The sequence below is a fragment of the Pinus tabuliformis genome, chromosome 7 (assembly GCF_031772625.1).
Source record: "Pinus tabuliformis cultivar Carrire ecotype Pingquan chromosome 7, CPIR1, whole genome shotgun sequence".
In the NCBI taxonomy this organism is placed as follows: domain Eukaryota; kingdom Viridiplantae; phylum Streptophyta; class Pinopsida; order Pinales; family Pinaceae; genus Pinus; species Pinus tabuliformis.
In genome coordinates this window covers 1,909,475,118-1,909,491,065 of record NC_142293.1, presented here as the reverse complement: position 1 = coordinate 1,909,491,065, position 15,948 = coordinate 1,909,475,118, and positions in this window count along the sequence as shown.

Here is a 15,948-nt window from a genome sequence, read left to right as displayed (position 1 = left end):
TTGAAATGCAACGCACCCTCACAGTGCATTTGGGTGAGATGCAATGCACCTAGCCAGTGGAGTAGCTGCAATGATCCTGTTTTGACCAATTCTGAGTAGTTTTTCATGGAGAACTTCTGGGAGAAGCTGTAATCTGCTGACCTTGTTCCTTTAGGGGTTAGAAAAACAATTTTAGGGACTTAGGAGCCCTTGTTTTATGGACATTTCATGCTTGGGGTTGTAGGGCCCAAAAATGTCTACAACACCTTAACCAGTCTACTCCTTCACTCTACTACATGTCAACCATCTCTTTGCATGAGGACATGCAAAAAGGTAATTTGGGGAGTGATGTTCGATCTTGGAATTAGTATGATTTTTCCCCTTGTTTCTTTAGTTAATAATTATTTTTTAAAGCTTTTTTAGTTTAGATTGTAATAATTCAGAAGCTAGAAGTTCTAGAAAGAAGCTAATGATTCCTTGATATTCTTCCTTGTTAATAATGTAATTTGAATACCAAAGAAGTCATTAATTAACAATTTATGTTAATCTATGCACAAGAAATATTTGATGCACGATTATTTTTCCCTAAATTGCTGAAGAGAAACCAAATGATGAAGAAACCGTTGGCATAATTGTGACATGTTGATCAAGGATTCATGCCCTTGTGCATGAGATAGTCTAAGAAATGATACAATCTGTTATTCTCGAAGTATGATGGAGATTTTATAGTTTAAAATAAGCATCCTGAGAATATTCTGATTCTTAAGATAGATTTACTATTCTAGCGTTAGAGATATTTTTTAATTTATAAATGAAATTAAACTCCAAGACAGTTAAATTCCAGAGATCGTGGGCCGGATCCTGGAATGATCATTGTCTTCTTGGTACCATTTTTTCTTTTTAATTTCAGCTTTGAATGATTTTCTACTCCTTGTGTGAATTTCGAGATTTACTATTCAGTTGTGTGAATTCCCATATTTACTCTTCAGTTATGTGAATTTCCATCTACTAAGTTTTACTGTCAATGTTTACAAGAAATTATATCAGTTAGCTATTAGAGATAATTTCCTTTAAAGTTTCATACTTCATTCTTGATTTTCATAGTAGAGTAAGGATTGTTGGTTTTACAAAATTTAATGCCTTTCTAGTAGATGCATCTTAATCTGTTTATCGTAGTTATCACTTCCCAAGAAATAGTTGAGTTGTTTCATGATTTTTGCATAAGAACACAATGATTTATTCCTATCTTTAGTTTGATAAGATCATGTATTCTTTTGGTATATCTTTCTTAATGTTATTTTTCAGCTTTTTCTTCATGTTAGTCTCGTGTATATCCAAGTAATTTAGGTACTACCATTACATCGACTGTGCCGACAACCTTGCAATAAGAAGACGAAATTCCAGGTTGATAATTTAATGTATAGAGGACTAAGATAATTATTTAAGAACAACTTAGTACTCAATAGTGGTACTCCCCTTTTTAATTAGATGTTATAGGGATTCCAAGTCAACCATGGGGCCTAGATGGGGATGAAAGAGAGAGAAAGTGGGCAAAAAATGGGATGCATCGGTGCCAAGTTTTTAAGGAAAGGTGTGCATGTGAGTCACACCACTAATGGGAACTAAAGGGAAAATCATGAGCTAATGCTATACTCAGAAGGTTCCATGTTTATAATATACCTGTGAACTATTATAAAACTAAGTATATAAGAGTTTAACTAGTTAAGGTTACCACGATAGATAGAAAAGCTACGATTTGTCACAGTTTTCTATGGAATTTCTAGGTCATAACTTGAGGGATGTAATATTCATGCAAAGAACAAGCTAGTATTTCCTAATCAAGGATGGTAAATACTTCATAATCAATGCATGCAAAGGTAATTCAAATATTTCAAATCTAAGTGCCAATCAAGCTAAGAAGTTGATTAGTTCTAATAAAAATTATGTGTTACTTTTCTTAAGAGAGAATTAGTAAGGTGATGAATTAGTAATGGTAAATGAATACTTATAGGGATGTACTAAAGAGAAAAAACAATAGACTTTGGTGTAATCTATACACATATATAGAGTGGTGTCATTTGAACTTAAATGAATACCACCTAATAGGGAATTGGAGCATGAGATGCATTTTTTCATAAATTCCCTTTACCTAACATTGGATTGTATAAACATATTACTTTGGAAGAAAAATAAGTGAAGAATTAGTTGCAACATCCATTGGAACACATTATTCATCCAAGCGCTTCCTTTTTGTTCACCTATAATTATCACGCCCAAGAAGGATGGGACTTAGTGAATGTGTATTGACAATAAAGGTTTGAATAAGATCACACTCTAGAATGTGTACCCTATTTCCATGATTAATGACTTTGTTGACTCAAATTATAGCCTTATAATGTGACTAACATAAATCATCAACTCGGTAAAAGTAAGGTTGTGAGATGCATTCAAAGTATATGCTGGCCTAATAGTGTAAGTGTTGATTAATCTAACTAGCCAATCACACAAACCAATGACTCTTTCTTGCATCAATCACTTAACAACAAAGGCTATATAGTGGATCAAACTTCCCTATACAACTCTTAATATTGCTGATGATGATTGGGAAAAGATATAGAAATCAACTTACAACAAATTCATAAATTCAATCAACATGAGAAATATAATCTTCATTAATTGAATTCCACACATGAATAGAAAAATAGCTCATTTAATCCAGTGTTATTGATATATTAGAAAGAGTGCATTAGCTGTGAAAATGAATTATTGCTACATAACAAAAATAAAATGCATAAAAACTAAAGTATGGGAGTTGTGAGCAAAGGTGGCCCTACCTTAGTCACAACCCCTTAAAATTAGAAGAGCTTGCTCACTGCAATAGACATAACATATATCTTTATATTAATATGAAAATATAGTCGAGTACAATCTGATACACAGTCCATGTTGAAAAAAAACCAACAGTCTAAGAACCCATATCATTGAATCTAGGACAAAATTTATACATTTACAAAGCCCATATATGGCTCCAAATAAAGGAGACTACTAATCTAATCCATCGGCTAACATAACTATCAAAAATATTGATTTTAGCGATTCTAGGTCTAATCCATGACTGAAAGCGTGGATTAGACGAAACTCATTACATGGCTATAACTTTCCTCCAAAGGGCCAACGAGAGAAGGCTTCTAAATCTGGGCAGTGTTGTTGGCAGATCTGAAAATGCCAATAGGATAGAAACAATATGTGATATATTCCCCCCAAAACCCATGTTCCCATTTGAATTAGATATTCATGGAACATGGCTAACCATTGTTGTTGCTGAAGGAAATCCCAACGGTTATAGGAAATCTGCGACTGCAAGAAATCTGGATTGTTTACAGAAAATATAATTGCATATCTGTTTGCAGGAATTATGGGCATGTTTCCGAATCAAAGCAAATTTGCATAGGAACTCAAGATTAGTTGTCATGGTAATAAAATAAAGAACATCTAGCTAAAGAAGACTCAAAGTTAAGGTACAAGATGATTTTTAGTATTAATTTTCATACCTTTAGCCTATGACACCCTTTTGGCAAAAACATAAGTATTATAACTGAAATAGGCATAGTAGGGGTTAAAGATAGTCAAAATGGGAGAGGGAAAGTATAGAAAAAGGTGTCAAAAATTGGGAAAAACCAAGCCCCAACATCTCCCCCACACCTAACTCCTTGCATTCCACTTATGCAAGAAAAACTATTGTGTCTTCCCCAAAAAGAAAAAGGAAATCATTCCTTATCCTGAGTTGAATCTACTGCAGCCAACTAGTTCAATTGGTTACCACTGGATTTTCCAGGAATTTGAACCTTGTACAGTTCGTTCTTATTTTTCAGATGATCGATCTTAGCCTGCTTCTTTTTCATAATTCGTGCCATTTTCTGGACCCACTCTTCATGCTCTTTCCGGATACACAAGTTGTTTTCCTTTAGGGTCTCGTTTTCCTTTCTCAAAGCTCTCTCTGAGATGGTGAGCTCTGTGATGATTTCTTCCAATTCCTACAAAGATCTTCTCTTTTGAGGGGTCACTTCCCCTTCTTGATGTCCCTCGAGAGATTGACAGGACACGAGGTCCTCTTCTGCTTGATGTTCCCCTTCTATGTTATTATCGCTTCCAAGCAGTGGGGAGTCCTAGAAGGAAATCACTTCCTTGCTAATAAACTGAGCTGACTCGATCTTCTCTTTACCTTTGGGTGGGCCATGGTGTTTCTTCAAATGATGTCTCCAGCAATTGATTCAGGTGGTTCTAGGGACACACATCGGACAAAGAGGGCTTATGGAAGCTCGAAAATCAAAATGATCAGAATGCTTTCGAACTAGGACCAGAGTGTAGATCTCATTGTCCTGATTGCAATGGTGCAAATGATTCATCAATCCAAGCTCGTATGAGGGAGAACGAGCTAGTCAAAGTTTTGGTCAAAGTTTGACGATGGGCCAAGTTTAAGTGTGCTACAAATTAATCGACCTCGGGGTATGAAACCTAGCTCTCGAAAGTGGGAAAATTTGTTGGATCGTTAATTTGTCTAATATCCCTTATATTAGAGAAATTTTAAAAATATGACTATTGTTTTAAGAGATACACACACACACACACAAACAGATATATCTATATATATATATATCTATCTATATATATATATATATATATATATATATATATATATATATATATATATATATATATATATATATATATATATATATATATATATATATATATATATATATATATATATATATATATATATATATATATATATATATATATATATATATATAGATAGATATAGATATATCTGGGTGGCGAGCCACCACCGTCGCCACCCACCAAGCCTATTTACATATATACAAAACATATATATTTCTTTTAAATCAAAACAAGCCAATGGACCATAACCCCTGTCGACCTCCCTCAACCTCTGCACATATTAAATAAACATAGTATTAAAGGGGTGAGTGGGTCACCTTCGGTGGACCCAACCCAACCCACACCCCATCACCATACCCATATGCCTTAATTAAAGTAGGGCCAACAATGGTTGAATCCGCCTGCCCATGTGGATCGGCCCCCACCAAGCAGTGTTATAGATATTTTTGGGAACTTCAACCCCAATCATATATTTCCATAAACCAAGGGCTTCTGATTCCCTAAAAGTGTTGTTTCATGCCCTCAAGGAACAAGGTCTGCTGATTACATCATCTCCCAGAAGTTCTCCACAGAAAACTGCTCAGAACTGGTTAAAATTGGACCATACAGGTTGCTCAGTGCTAAGGGTGTGATGTATCTCACCTACCCAGTGTAAAAGTTGTGATGCATACTGGAAAGCCCTTCTGTAGGGTGCAATGGGCGAGAATGGACAAATGGCAGAGACAGTTTGCAAGGTGGATGATCATGGAATCTTCCAGAAACTTCTCCTATGACACTTGCCTCTCTGAATTCGCCCAAGGATGAGTAAGAGATCATCAATCTCCAAGTGGAATCAAGAACTATCAAAGAGAAGACACTAATCAAAATCCCAAAAGCTGACTCACCTCTCTGCAATCATCTATATATGGATCCCTCATCCTAGAGATCCAAAGGCTGGAATTTTGTATCTTGGAAGGAAGTGTTGTTGGTTTCTTGGTGGAATATCATAGTGTTGGCTGATCTAAGCTTTTCATGAGGTGAAGAGGGGCTTTCATGCTGGGAGGATGACACTAGGTCAGATCAATATGTTGTAATTCTCTCTTCTAATCTTCACATCAATAAAGCTATTCAAGTTTTCCTCGACATTCTTGTACGTATGATAGTATATGCATTTGTGTGGTCAATATATATCTGGTTCTATATTTCGTATGATTGTAGATCTCTGCAATTTGAAGGTATTATGTTGCTTTGACTTTACAGGTAATATTTGAAGCGGAGTGGTCAAGGGAGAAGCAGAAACGACTTGTCGATGACGAGAAGGAACAAGCAAGGAACTGAGAAAAAAATCGAGGTTGGTATTCTTTGATCCTCTCCTATCTACTTCTCATAAAGGAAAATGAAAGTAACTTTAATTTGTTTGTTTCTACGATAACTACCCGTCTTAGTGGGACTAGAAGCTTTGCATAGACACTATATTTCCTGATATTAAAATGGCACCTTTGATGGGGAGCGAATATATTGTTTGCTTGTATATATTTGTTTGTTTTATAAACTTACAGATGGAGGCTGAAGTCAAGCCAGCTAGCCTTCGAACTGCGTTTGCTATGCAAGTGCAAAGTAGATCAATGTTTCTTCAGTCTATCTCCAAGTTTTGTTTATAAACTTAACAATCAATTTGCAAACATCCTAATTGCCCTGGTGATGGCTCTAGTAACCTCATTAGATCAGCCCCTGTGATTTCTATTTACTGACTATCATTAGCTCGGCCTAAATCCCTGAACTAAGCTGCAAACTGTGACCAAAAACCAAGTTGAAGTCTTGTCCTTGGACCATCACACTTCTCCTCTTGGTAATCTGGATGCATTGCACCTCCCGTGTGCAGTAGGTGCGCTGCATCGCACTTTCCCTGTGTTGCAGGTGCGCTGATCAGATAAGACCTCTTTTGCTTCCAGATTTTGGTTTCTTTGTTCACTCTCTTTAGCTTTATTCAGGAGTTTTACTATCTGTGATCAGTATACCACTGTGGAAACTCCCTTCCTTTTCATGATTCCGCCTCCATAGTACAAATAATTGTGAATGTTTTTATGTATTGTGCACCATTTATAGTTCTATTTTACAAAAAAGTAGTGTAATCAAACTGTCGTCTTTTGATTTGGAAGTGTCACAAGTGTCATTTTCAATCAAAGAAAAGAATCCTATCGTTCTTGATGGTTGATTATACAGTTACTCTTGTATTTGATTTGAATTAGTGGTTTTTCAAGTGTCGAAAGTAGTTTTCAACTCAAAATCACAAAGTGTCGTCATTATCTTCCTTTCGTGTTTTGAAGAAAAATTGTTAGTACTATCGCTTTGAAAAGATAATTCAGATTTTTACTTAGCATTCTTCTTTTCATTCACACATTAAGAAGGTTGAAAACAAATACATGCATGTGCATTTTCATCTAGACTTCTTGTTGACTTAGGACAATGCATCTAGTGTGTGCTCTCTGCTCTATGTTGAAAGAATGTCATTTCTCTTTCCTTAGTAGCTAGGATTTTCATTGCAAGAATAAGATCAAACGATTGTTTATCATCTTAGATTGCATTTTAGGAATTGTATATCTACATCACATGGTGAACCTGAAAGGAAAACTTCTTAAGAGAGATCAACTGTAAAATAAATTCAATGAACATAAAAATGCTTTGGAACCTGACGCACAACATCTAGAAGTCTAGGCTAGAGACGTATTCTGGCATCGTAAAGCTTGGTAACTATCGCTTTCATCGTAGGTTGGGTGATTCCTCCTCTTTGAGATGACAAGTGCTAGTACGGGCTTATGCTCCCAAGTACCATCGAGTATATATTGGGAGACCACAATAGGCTATATTCTTTATCCTTAGGAATCCGTGTCTGTCGCCCTATCGATCACAATGCACTGAACACAACATTCAGGAAGATTGACTACCGTACCATAAAAAGTATTTTGCAGTTTTGTGATTGGTTTGGTAATCCCTCGGTCTAGATTTCCAGATTAGTCTCTTTCGTTCCTATTCAGACTCCTTAAAGGAAAAGGTCCATCTGAGCACTTGTCACTTTAGGCTCATTAAAAATCGAAGGCGACTAGAGTCATCTTTTGTTTTTTCTCAACTCTTAAAAATTGAAAAAGAAAGCTGTGTCAAAGCATCTAAAATTTATTTTAATTGGAATAACGTCATTGTTCCCTCATTGGTCTTAGGTTGAGGAAATGGAGTCCACCAACCAAGGATTTCCCCATGGAGGAAATCCTGGTCCTTTCTCCTCTTGGGGAGATGTTGGTACACCTCATATGGCCACATTGTCACTTCCAGGATTGACTATTGGCTTGCCAAATGGCTCTTCTCGACCTCCGTTGTTCAGAATACCATGATTCATGAACAATCAAGTCAGCAAATAGATGATGCTAGAGTTACCCCCCAACCTTCTACTTCGTCCCTTTCTCCCTCTCGTCCTTCGTCTTCGCTTGATGAAGCTGGTAAAGCAAAAAATCAAGTAACTAAGAAGGAGAAGAAGGGGAAGGAGAAGAAGGAAAAGAAGAAGAAGGGGAAGGAGAAGAAGGAAAAGAAGAAGAAGGAGCCAAAGGAAAACAGGGGTAACCATGCATCATCTAGCAAAAATCCACACACGGCACTGTCCAGACCTAAATCTACATGTGTCATTTGCAAAGGAGACCACTATCATCGAGATTGCCCTTGTATCCCCCGTATCTTAAGGGACTCGTATCTTCGTTTGTACAATCCGATGTCATCAACCTCTAATGATCATGTTGAAAGCACACCATAAACTAGTGAAAATGAAGTCTCTGGAAAGAAAGGAAGATGTAAATTTCCTTGTAAACTGTGCGAAGGCAATCATTCCGTCCACCGTTGTCCCTTCCTGGACAAAGCTAAAAGAGTCTTAGATAACCGTCCCGCTTCACCGCTGCGGCTTCCTCTTGGATACAAGAAACTCTTGCCGGGTCCATCGCTAGTTGAAAATCTAACTGACACAACTTTGTGGTCAGTTGAAACATCTATCGTTGAAGATAAACATGTTGAATCCATACAAGATGAAAGTCAAAAGGTTGAGGTGGCAGTCGACCCGGTCTTGTCTTCAGAAGGTCCATCTTTAGATGATACAATCACCGAAGAGAATGAGAATGACACCGTTCAAATTCTTTTTGCAAACACAGAATCCGATGAACATGGGGGCAATCTACCTGTTCCTTTACCGCAGGAAGGAAGTTCGTCAGAGTCATATCCGACCGTTTATTCGATCCCACCTCCGATCAACCTAGTCCTTTCCTTCGATTGGAATCTACTAGGTAGACCCCGTTTACCGGCTAGTGTACGATTCCAAATCATTGTGCATGCTTACAGAATGGTCATGTTCGGTACCATCATAGATGAAGGGGCTTCTGTGAGTATCCTTTCCTCAACTTCTTGGAAAGTGCTTGGTTTGCCATCGCTTATGCCTGAGATGAGAAATCAAACAGGCTTCGACAAAGGAACCAATCGACCGTTAGGGATCCTTCCAAGTTTGCTTATAACTTTGAGAGGGAAAACCATGTACATGAACGTAATGGTAGTCCAAGGACCTTTAGACTACAATCTACTCCTTGGGAATGACTATATTTATTGCATGGGAGCCATCGTATCCTCACTCTTTCGAGTAATGTGTTTTCCGCATGAAGGCAGAGTGGTCCAAATCATAGACCAGCTTTCGTTCACCAGCTCACACATAGCTAATAGTCAAATACCATCCCTAAATGGCCTTTTCGTGCAAGGTATGTCTCATCAATCTCCAGTCCGTCCACCTAAAACACACGAGTAATTCTGGGGGTCATGACTAAAACCTAGGGGGCATGCACCCTGGCCTGCTTCGGTAGGAAAGCTCTAGGTATAGGGTAGGTTTCCGCGAAGGATATATGACTGGTCCGACACTCGTCCGTATAGGAAGATGGGACTAGAATAAGATACCTCCGTTAGAAGGTAGGCCTTTCTCGATAGAACAAATCTTTTGTCTGCAAATTGAAGGGTAACCTCGAAACTCTACTTCACTATACCTCGGGGCATGTAAACCTTTTTACATGCAAGTGAAGGACGACCTTTTATTTTCTTAAGTTTGTAGATTCTCAACCCTTTAAACTCATAGGATTGGTCGTCCCTAGCTTGCTTAAACAAAGGATCCGGAGCAAAGTTTGGAACGGTGCAAGCTCCCTAAAAATTGAACCTATCGATGAGACATCCTTATTATACGACTGGCACGAGAAGTTTTTATATGAAGTTCAAGCTCGTTAAAAATTAAACCTAAGCAATGATCAAATGTCCCCCCCAGAGTTTAAGCTCATTAAAAAATGAACCAACCTTTGGTAAATAACCATTGTGAATGCATTATCATCAGCTTTTGAGCCCTGGTTGTGTTCTTACCATCACCTCCACTTTGTTTTAGCTGATCATTCACCTCCATTTGATTGTTTAGCCCTTTTTGAGGAACAACTGCGAAGAGTGATTCTGTTAGCCATCCTTGTGACACTGCCATGATTGGAAAATTCCAAACCTTACCTGGAATCAGCTGCTACCCGAAAATATCACTCATTCCTCAAGAAGAAAGTCTCCTTTAAGCTCTTTTCGTCTGACTCATAAAATATGAAAATATTGCCGAGCAGTTGGCGTCTCTAGCTCGTTAAAGCTACTGGGAGTGCTATCCCTCCTCTAGATTTTAATATTTTTGGACCTGAGGGATTGTTACACAAAAAGATCGAGCGCTTGTCTTGTTCATCTCATTAAAACTATCGAAAATTCATCCCTTTCGTATTATTTTATACTTTTTCAGACTTAAGGGATTACATGACAAAAAAGCATCACTGGAGTTTCCTTTCCTTTCGTTTTCAGACTCTCTAAAATTGAAAAAGGACTGAGTTGTATTTGTCGTTAAACTTGTTAAAACCAATAGCGACAAACTTGTCCATGCAGATAAGAACGAGTTTCATTGTTGCTAGGCTCGTTAAAACATAGCGATAGGTTTGCCTGAAGGGAAAATTATAGAACACGCATATGTTATCCTCCTCAAGCTTGATAAAAATAAAGAGGTACTGGTCAGCAATGACTGGGGAAAAATTGGGAAGAAAACTTGAAGAAACTTTATTGGTAGCGAGTCGCTCTTGAACATGACACTTTCACTTTGTCACCATGATTGAGTCGGGTTGGGTTATTCCGTTCACCGGTCATATTACCATTGGTCCACCATACCATCCATATTTGGGGTTAATGCTACCAATCCATTTCAGTGTCACCGATATGTTCAAGAGATGTCGATTAGAGAATTCACCAATCCATCTTGTGTATCATCCGCTGTAATACCTTTACGCTTCATTCTTTCATGACCGCCACCCTGAACCCTATATCATCAGATCGTTTTCACCTCCAAAATTCATTTGCTCTATTCCGTGTTGTAGATGTGGGATTCGTTAAGGCCCTCCTACGATGGGTCACTTCTTGTCGAAATCAGCTCATTATCCAAGAAGTCGACCTAGGAACAACCCTTTCAGTACTTTGAAGCTTGCATGCCTCAATGCCAAGTTTCTCACTTTCGGCGACAGGTTTACATCAATGGCCTTCGACTGAGAGATTTTGCGTGGTTTTTGACACCAAGTCCCATTTTCACTCCACGCGAATTGTACTGTCATACCTTGATGGTCATCATCATTATCGGTGATTCCTCTCACGCTTGTTAACAACTTACATCATTGGCTGGTAATCAGGCAATGTCTTTCCATGTTTGACTCCAGAACATCTTTCACATGGATCGACTTATATTTCGGGCAAAGATTGGGAAATTTTGAAGACCTTGGATCTAGTTTCATCCATCCGGGCTACGATATATTCAGGAAAATAAAGACATCAAATGTACATCATTGCTGCACAGATGATCATCTGAATCAAAGGATGATGGCTCTATCAGAATCATCAGTCTGCCACAAAGACAGTTGTCTGTCCTATGTACATGAAAATGAATTTATAAAGCTAAGCATGGGAATGCTTGCTGTTAGCGCTTGGAATTCACCTAGGCTGAGATAGACAAACTCTCAAGGCTACATCAAACCATTTCACCTCGTAGCTAGCCCTACGAGGTATGAGAAGGCTCTCTCGGGTCAGATTTGATAGATCTTATAATATAATTAGGCTGACCAATTAGGATCAAAGATATTAGGCTAGTATTTTGATAGAGGGGGGTTGATTTAAATATTTTTGGTTTTTTGGTGGCAATTGGAGGGAGTGCAATTCAGGGTGCGGGGATTGAGCACAGTTTTTGCAGGGGGATCTTTGGGGCAAGGTAGGAACTTGTGCTGATGCCTTTGGCTTGGATGAGTGATCAGGGAAGAAAGAGAGGAGGTTAAAGAGGGCAAACAAGGACTTTGAATCCTCTTTAAACAGTGGAAAACATAGATATTGAACAGAATTAAAAGTTGAGCATGGCATGCATGAATTCAAACTTTATCACTTTATCTTGTTCAATTAGCAGCAAAGAAAGAGAGATGTAACACATAAAAAAACTTACAGTAACAATTATAAGACACACCATCAACACAATGATCCACAAGAATCCACAATGAAGTCTGCAAAACCCTGGCCTTCCTTTCCTTAAATTGCAGAAGTAGATGTACAATACACAATAATGCTTTCTCCCACAAGAGTCCAACCATCAAAATGAGAAAGAGAAGGCATAATATAGAAGTTCAAACCTCTTCCCCCACCTCTAGGGGTCCAGCTCAGCTTCCTAGGAGCTGTTACAACTAATTCTAAATCAGTCACTAGATAATAGGCCAGCACAACAACTTGCCTCTAAAAGTTAGGAAGCCTATCCATGCATTAAATATTAACTATTTACATCAAAGAAGCTTCTAGAAGAGTAAAGAAAGATAAAGCCTATCAAAGTGCCATGAAAATATTACATTCATCCATCATCTACAAGTAAAAATGGTCAACCATAGTCAAAACAATGTTTTATGACCGAAAATGTGAATTCTGGCAAATCTGGAAGTTCTGGTCGTGCCCCTGGAAGTTCTGGTCGCGCCCCTTTGAAGCTACCTTTGAGTGGTTCCACTGATACAAATCAGGTGAAAGATGTCTCATTGGAAAGCTTGATCTGTCTACTTTCCATCCCAAGTGGAATTTCGGAATTTGGAGTTGTTTTTCCCCCTCAAAAACCATTTCTCCCAAGGTCACTTTCTGCAACTCAAAAAGTGGGCAGAAAATAATTTTTTTGATGTATTTTGAGCTTTTGGAGGCTCAAATCTCAAAATCAGGCTTCTCCCAAGTATTGGTAATTTTTATCTTTGCATGCCCTTTCCGAAAATGCCAAGTTTGCAAAATTCCGAGCAGCCCTTCAAACTGGTCTCACCCGGGGTGAGACCAGTTCTTGGGAAAAACCTGTAATTTTACCAAAAAATTCACAAATGACAAAATTTTCTCCAAATTTCTTGAAATTTGGGCTGGGAGTCCCCAATCAAGTACCATGCTCAGTCAAAGAGGCTTTGGCCAAAATTTGGAGTGGATCGGGCGTTTTCCTTCGTTTTTGTGTTTTGGCCAACCGTCCTTGGAACACCTTTGTTCTCGCCGGTATTTTTGACATTTCTCTCAAACCATGAGACCTGTGTAAAAAGTGAAAGAGGTTTTTCTTCCTTGGCATGTTGTGGACAAAAACCTCTCTCAGGTTTGCAAAATTCATCCTTGATTGCTCAGAAACAGCTTTTGAGTGAAACTTGTCCTGATGTGTGAAACAAGGGATTTGGTCGAAATGAAGCGGAATGAAGGGGATAGGGGGCTTCTAAATTCTTGGGGAAATTTTGGGGAGTAGGGAGGGATGTTAGGAAGTAGGGAAAAGTGGAATCTCAGAGATTGAGTGAGGGGAAGGGGTCGAAAAGGGCAAAACACAGGCCCAACCTAGAAAATTGCCAGGTTGTAGCTAGAAACTAGGGTTTGTGCAAAAATGAGGAATTTGGCGGATCTGAGTATTGGGAAGTGTTTGATAAGGTACTTTAAGGATAGGGGAAGGTGTATGAACATCAGGAAACAAGTTTTGCCGGTGATTTGACCATCCAAGAGAAATGGGCTTTCAAAACCCTAGGAGAGGGAAATGACCTTGCCTGGGTGGCAACTGAAGCATGGACAAGGTGTGAAATGACTCATTAGAAACTGACATGATAATGAAAACCCTACGAATGATGATAAACTCAGCTGAATAGTGACATGGACTGCCATTTGGGCAAACCCTAGACCTAATGCCTAGTGACCAAAGTTTGCTTGAAAACTCTTTGAAATGACAAAATTTGACCTTGACACTTCAAAATCACTTTGTAAGAGCATATTTGATCACTGGAGGAAGGCTGGAAAGACTGACACTAACATTGGCTCCAATGGAGATGGTAGCTCCTTGGAGGTGCCAAGAACCTCAGACCTCTGGGAGAGCAGACCAGTGCCTTTCAATCACTGGGTGATGGAGTCATTATTTACACCTTTGACACAAGACTTTGACTCATTTATTGAATGAAAACTTGACTGAAAATTGACTGAAACTTAACTGAAACTTGACGCAAATCGACTCGATGGCAAACTGAAATAACCTGAAAAAACTCACTCAATAGACCAAACACAAATGACTCATGACTGATTTAACTAAAACAAGAACTTACAAAGCTTATTGAAGGGCAGCAGTCCATCAAGATTTGAAATCATGAAGACAACCACCTGCATACTAATGAAATATGTACAATCATGTATAATGAGCTTTCCAATGTAACCAATCCAGCAGATGGCTTCTTGATTGATTCTCATGATCAGATCTTCTGGTCAACAATACAAACCTATCACTGTGCATCCAGAAACATAGTTGACCATATTCTCCTTCATCATTGAACACTGCAATAAACACTATCACTGCTGGCTGCAACAAACTTGCTAGAGGATCGTGAAAAACATGAGGATTTGCCATTGCCACCTCCTGCTGAAAGAACAAGGTTTCCTTTGCTTCAAATTCTGATCTACCTTCATCATGTGCTTCAGTAAAAGTATGCTCATGGGCTTCAAAAAACTCAGAACAAATGGATGAGCAGATCTCTTATTGGAAAAACATTTCAGCACATGAAACATATGAAGAATCTGAAAGGTAATCCTGTATGCTATGATCTTCAGTGGTCAGACAATATGGTGGGTGATCTTCATATGATATGACAGCCGGATTATCATCTTTGTGAAGGAAAACATTATCTATTTGCTGATCTACAAGACAGTCATCTTTTTCAACAAAGGAAGAAGTTTCCCCAACACTTTCCTGACTTTGTGAGCATTGCAAATCTGCTGTAGCTTGGGCTGTAACAAGACCTTTCAAAAGCTGATCTATCTCCTCTTTAGACAAAGGAGACAATGCCTTTTGTTTTCTTTTGCTTAAACAATAATTATCTTCATATGACAAGGCATTCAAACTATCATTTATTACTGAGTTATTGAATGGAAATTCATAACTTGCTTGCACAAAGATCTCACCTTGCTGTTCATGAACATCTGAATCCAAAACTCTGTCTATGATCTCAACAGTAGAGCTCTCTTTGATGGATTGCATGCTGCTGTCTTCTGTGGGCAGATCTGAAACAACATTTGCTCTTTCCTCATTTTCAACCATATTGAAATCTTCGGCCTGCTGATCTTGGCAAGTATCCTCTAAGATTTCGGTGTGCTGCTGAAATGGATTCTCATACAGGGCTTCCATGATCTCTTCATCCATGAAATTATCATCTTCATAAAACTTCTCAAGGCTTTCAATAAAACTACAAGCATACTTGCAACAGTCTTGAACTAAATTCAATGATGGATAAGAGTCCTTATATCTTTCAATGGACATAGCATGAAAATCCTTTAAACAGTAAATACAAGCAGGCGGCAAACTTTCATACCATGATTGGGCTTTACCTTTCAGAGTGGCCAAGAATATCTTCATCAAGCAATCTTCAAGAAAATCCACCTTCAACTTGCGAATATGCATATGAAATATAACCAGATGTAGAGCAGCATCCTTCTTACCATCATCATTAAATATAGGAAAATTCCTTGACCAATCTACCTTTGGAATTTTATTTGGAAAACCAGGGATGTGATCTCGGCTCAAGGGATCATATCTTCTTGCAATCTGATCCATCTTGAAAATCTCAAAGCCACTGATCTCTCTGCAGTGAAGTCACCATGAAGCACTGATCTTTGGAGTTTTCAGTGAAGGAGTCGCCAGTGAATGATTTTCAGCCTTTCAATTGTCTGATC